The 6,122-nt window shown below is 43.2% G+C and overlaps 1 pseudogene; it reads right to left on the bottom strand.

The window, feature by feature from the left end:
* Positions 1-2,259: 2,259 nt before the first annotated feature.
* On the bottom strand, positions 2,260-3,528 carry LOC144102636 (uncharacterized; annotated as a pseudogene).
* Positions 3,529-6,122: the final 2,594 nt, after the last annotated feature.

The following is a 6,122-nucleotide window of genomic DNA, read 5'->3' as shown; positions in this document are numbered from 1 at the left end:
AACTACAACAATTATGAGGAGTGCGAGTCGTCGAAACACAGTGCTGGGAATAAATCAAGCTGGCCTCGGAGAAGGTGGAAAAGTGAACATTGAGCGACTCAGTCATTTCGTACAGCACAAAAAAGAACTTGTGGATGCAAGATGCATGATGTACACATTGCCTTTTCCCGCTTCTGGCTCCGAGAGTATCACTAATTCACGCGGAGCCCAGAATACAGCCTGGTCGTGTCTGAAATTGGTACAGATAACATATTTTCTGCCTTGAAAGAGGCTTACGGGCCTGGTAAAAATAAAAATGAGTTCAAAGCACCAATGAGCAGCGTGAATAATGAATTACAAACAGTTTTGCACCGGTTGTATCAGCCACGTTAGGCGCAAGTTCTGAAGTGCACCTTGACATAACGGTCGACCAGCCAACAGGACTACACCATTCCTAATGACGTTAGAGTCGGCGACAGCTGCCGGATTTGGTGACGTCACAATATTTATGCAAGTGCACTCTGACGTCAATCGATTCCGGTAAAAATTAGAAAAGGGTCGTAGGGCAACCTTAAAAATAATAATTATATTGCACTTAAAGGGGCTGTGAAAGGGGCTCTCACCAAAGATGCGATGTGCCGAAGAAGCTAACGGACGACGCTTCACAAATATCCTCCATCATCAATTTGTTATATGCGTTTTGTGGAAGCTCACTTATCTGTAGACAAATATTTGAATTTTCGACCTTCGCGCCTTTCCTTTTCCTCTCGTCATTTCGCACGCTGAAATGTGGGCGCTGCTACGCCAACAACTCGCACTCGCCCCCTCCGCCGGATGCCGCGTTGCGCGAACCAATGCTAGCAGTCCGCTGCTGACGTAACGAGCGCTATATGACGTAACGACGTGTATTCTGACGTAACGAGGGCGGATTAGGGCGAAAGCCCAGCCCCGCAGATCCCCGCTAGGTGCGACAGCGGGCAGTTTTATAAACTGTATTGTAAACTATCGGCTCGCTTCTGAGGTCTTGTGCGTGCCATGAACGCTCGTTGGCCTGTACTCTACATAATGCGAGCATTTTATAGGGAACCTCAAATAGCCTTTTCCGGGACCCTTTAACGTCTCCGAGGGAAACTTGAAAAAAGACATCGCCTGGCGCCCATGAACAAATCATATGAATCGCTTGGGAGTGAAATGTGGTGTGTGCGCCGCTTTTAAATATGTCACCGTCTTTCCGCAAAGACTAAAAAAAGCTCACCATAAAAAACCCCAGCAGGAAACTAGTTCAGTGTTCGTACAAGGAGGAGGCCAGTATCTTCGTGGAATGAAAACACGTTCGCAGGGCTTGCAAGGCTACTGTGTCTGTTCTAAGAACTAAAATTAACGTCTGTAACCATAAACATCTATACATAACGCGTGAAACTCTTATTGGCGCAATACAGCAAAAAAAAACTCGAGGTAATAATTTTTCGGAAATTCATCTGACCATTTTTTCTTGCACGCACACTGGAATTCGCGGCTGCATTTGTCTTACTACTGAGTGGTCGGCTCTAGGGTATGTTTAGCTGTGCTGTTGGAAGTATAAAGTAGAATATAATTTAAATGTATTAGTTTATTTTGGGGATAGGAACCGTGAAGAGCAGGGTCGATAGAATTATTGCTATGTAAATATGTTGTTTAAAAAATGAACATCTCTATTAAACGTTTCTTTTAACCGGCTAAGGAGTACTTAAGGGGGTATGGTAGTGTACATGAGCCATCTTGGTTTTAGCTTTATAATTCTACAACTGTTCTATATATTAGTGCGAAATTCAGCGCTCTCAATACGAATAGCGTTGGCCTTAATTGGTGCAATTTTTTAACTGAAGCCCCTTTTTTCTGTATATGAGAACCAAATTTTCAGCTATGATGGAAAATAATATATACCTTTTCTCAGAAACAAGAAACAGCATGAGCGTGAAATTTAGCACATAATTTCGTATATCTTTGGGTTTATCTTGAACTTTTAAAAAATGCTTTCCCGCATTCACGTCACAAGAAAAAAAATATTGCCGTCACATGCCTCGTACCGTAGAGGGTCTTTCTAGTAATATTTTTTTTTCTTTTAAAAATAACTGACTGATCTTTTCAAACATATAGGTTCACATTACTTGCAAGAGACGTGAGTATAATCTGGGAAAACTTAAGCGTAATCGGCTGTGTATTTTCCAGAAAAGGTACATCAAGTTCCGAAAAATTTGATAGTGATTTTGAGAAAAACGCATTTTTATGTTTGCACCTTCACTACAACAGTTGAAAATATACAGGCAGAGTACATACACTTTCTAGATTTTTGGTGTCTTCCCCGAAGCCTTTCTTCATGGTTCTCTTTTTTCTGCGATGCTCCTTGCTTTCCGATGAGCTTCGGAACTCAGCCCTTTCAACATGCTCCTTGTCAAACCGGTTCAGACCGACTGTACAGAACACTCCTGGCGTGATGCCAAGTGTTTCCAAAACAGCGATTCATGCTTGATTGCTGTCATTGTATCATGCCACAGCATCGCAAGTGGCAAGTTTCAACGTGTCATTGCCAACAAATATTGTTTTCGGACAGGGGCACCAAATCAGCTGATTCATTGACTCGTTGGTGTTTTGTGTCCTGCCGTGAAGACACTTGCTCAGAAGGCCTGGTGATCATAAAACCTGGAACACTGGCTTGACTGCTTCCAGAGCAGCAGTTGGCAGGCTGTTTTTATGGCAATATGCCTCAGTATTACCTTCACTGTGGGCACGGTTGTACGCACACCATGATGAGGTTCCTTTGGGGCACAGCCCATGGTTGGGCTCTTCGTCAGTGGATAACTTATGAAAATAGATTGCCCACACGGCCTTTCGCATGCTTTCTAAGCTATCAGCGTTCCCACGAATGGCCTTGCCGTAGTAAAATTGTAGGGAGTCAATATCCTTCGCTGTTAGACGGCTTCTCCCAGATAGTGGAAGTCCATCTGACAGCTTCTTACCTTTTAAACAAGTCTTCAGGTTTCTAAGCCTGGTTCCCATACGCTTTTGCACATGGCCGACACACTCGTTCTTTTCAATGTTTTTGCTAAATGGTTTTGCTTCTTTCACAGCAAAGTATGCCTTGCTGTCCCTGTCACCAATATATATGGTGTACATCAATCCATGTTTTTGAACAGACCGCGCAAAAATCTTCACAGCAACAGCAGCTTCCATACCTCCAGACGTTCCAATGTATGTTGCTTTGCACTCATCTTGGCTGCTGTCAGTGTGGAGATTTTGCGAACACAGATAGCAGAACTTAGTCTCCACTTCGAAGTCTAGCACCTTGCCTGTGTCAGCTGAAATGAATGTGAGGACACCGTGCAGGGATGAATGCCCTTTCTTCATCCAGGTTCCATCCACAGCAGCAGCGATTTCTTGTGGCTGGAAACTGCCATGCATGTCAGCCTTCACCTCGTCAACGGCCCGGATGATGCTTCGTGAAGCAACTGTCGCTGTTGCATGAAGTAGGCGCGCAGTGTACGACGCAAATTTCGTAGGCGGCGGAGGCATGTTCATAACAGCGCATAACACGGCCAGCCAGCAGTCCTTTCCACATGTCCGTAGCGCAAAAACAAACCGTTCATTTTCCTCAAACAAGCCTCTTTGTGATCGCTTAGATGTCTTGAATGAGCTCGTCGCACTACATTCATCGCAACAGGCATTCATGGTACACGCCAGTCCACTCCTCCCATCAATTTGTTTCTTTAGCTGAAGCTCACCTTTCCCGCATTTCTTGCAATAATGCCGAGTATCGTAGAAATTCTCAAAGGATCTCAATGTCAACGAAACGAAATCCTGAAGCGGCAGCCTCTTCCACGCTGAAGGTGTCACATGGCGCACTCACCCCTCTTTTTGAAAACTAGCACTTCGACGCGCCTCGTTCGTTTCTTTCCTTGTAAATTGGTTGCCGCGAAACTTCCTCTTCCTCGTCCACTTCCCAGCCGTTCTTACTACAATGAGGCAATAATCCCGGCAATACAACGTCAAATAACGCGCGCGGAAGGTGCGCACCACAAAAAACAACCAGTAGACTTCGATTCGCTATAAAAGCATCCCTGGTGGACAAAATTGCAATCGCAACTTAACAAAAAGAGAATATACTTAACAGATCTAACCATATTTGTTATAAAAATTAAGTAAACACTGAAAAAATGACGGAAGACAACATGTAAACAAACCCTCACGTCTGTCATTTGTAAATACCAGGAGACGCGGTTTTTGGCGCCATTTTTAAATGGCTTAGAGCCCTCCTACCCGCTCGCTGCAGCACTGTTTTGCTCCCCACAGTGTGTCTAATTTTTTATTGATGAAATCAAAAAATCAGTTTTTGGTCGATTTACTCTACTATACCCCCTTCACTCTTGCTACCTTTGACCACCCAAGACGAGTACTTTTGATGGGTTGGCATTGGTTCACTTTTCTACTGGCGGAAACAAAATTTCACAGGAACAGTCATTCTAACGAAAGTAGAACTAAACCTCCCGACACGCCCCGACACACGCCCCATAACATTTATTGTTCTGAAGCCTGCTGGGAATGCATTATAAAAAGAGGAATGTATATGTGTTCGGAAAGCAAACGTGTTCTTTTGTAAACTCTCATTTCCCACTGAAGGCACTCTTTGAAGCTGTCAGTGGAGAATGCAGCTCCTTCAAGAGTAAAGTATTAGTAACACAACAAATGAGAATCGTCTGAAGTTAGTTCCTTACCTTGCTAAAATTTGCGAGTGTTGATTGTAAATAACATGGATGAGAGATAATCTCCCAACTCCCAAGCACGCCCATAATATATCAAGAGGTTTGAGTGATAGCGCGTAGAATTTTAGGCTGAGATTATACTGCGATTCTGAAGCCAAATTCATCCTTTTTTTGCGCTTCGTGGCGTTCGTCGCTATTTAAAGCGAGGCCACCTTTGTGCTATTGCTGTTCGTTAGTTGTCGGCGCCTAGCCAGAGCGATAGCGTGGCATCCTGCTGGCATCGATGAAGGAGGAAAATAAAAATCTAGAGGGAAATCACGATCTTAAACGGATCCTAATCACGATTCATTGTGTACAGGTCTTTAGAGAGGAAAGATTTGTAGTAGGAGCTTTTCAAACGCACAGAAGAGCCGAGATAGACATGGACTTCCTAAGCGTTTTTCAAAGAAGTGCCTGGTTACTTTCGTTTCTTATTTGCACCTTTCAAGGCGTAATCAGTGATAACAATGGTAACAGTCTTGCGGCCAAACGCGCCTCTAACTGAACATTTTTGGGTGGCAAACGATGTGCCCTGTTACACTTTTTCCTTCGAGATTTTTTAAAATCTGGTGAACCTTGTATTATAACCGATGGGTTTGTTCATAACTCAATTCGGTGGACATTATTTCATCCTAGGTTATCGACATCGTCTCAACCCACTGAAAAGAGTAAAGCGGAGAAGTAAAGCAAAGCTGTTCCTCCTGGCAGCATTAAGCATATCTTAACGAACAGCTGTGAAACCTTGCCGAGAGAGAGGATTTGTTGAAGTAGAAAACTATTGTAGTGAGCTATTCTAGAAGTTTTGCGGCTGGAAACGGAAAAAAAAGTTACAGTGTCACGTTATGTATTGTTAATAGCATTTGTTTTATGTAATGCAAGTAACGAATATTGATCTCAGTTCCTCTAGTTCACTTCAATGAACCGCAACAAACTTTACGAAAGGATAGCCGCTCTGTGGTTATGAAGTGTTTATTCAGTTCTGAAATCGAAGCCGATATGTTCGCATGCTTCTTGTAGAAAAAGGAGGTAGAGCAAATTGACTGCCATATTTTCAAGTGCGCGAGAAATACGATGCGACGTAGAGCACAGTAACGGCCTTTTACGACGTTCTGTTGAAGGAAAAAGAGTGAACGTTTAGAAAAGACTGTGGTCTTACTACATCTCTCTCAGGCACTTCATTCAGACTACGCCTCAAAATAAGTGTAAGTAAACGATCACTATTCGTCTAGTATCAAATAGAAACTACGGTATGCTAAGAGAACGCTCAAGATAAATACTTTTTGAGTGTTTGTACACGTGGCAATTTTGCCCTATTCCTTAGTTATATTTATGTAACAGTTCCTCATTCCACATTATCATTGCACTAAA

The sequence above is a fragment of the Amblyomma americanum genome, chromosome 8 (genome assembly GCF_052857255.1).
Source record: "Amblyomma americanum isolate KBUSLIRL-KWMA chromosome 8, ASM5285725v1, whole genome shotgun sequence".
Taxonomy (NCBI): Eukaryota; Metazoa; Arthropoda; class Arachnida; order Ixodida; family Ixodidae; genus Amblyomma; species Amblyomma americanum.
The sequence above is the reverse complement of the archived record's forward strand: the minus strand, read 5'-3'. Positions and strand labels throughout refer to the sequence as shown.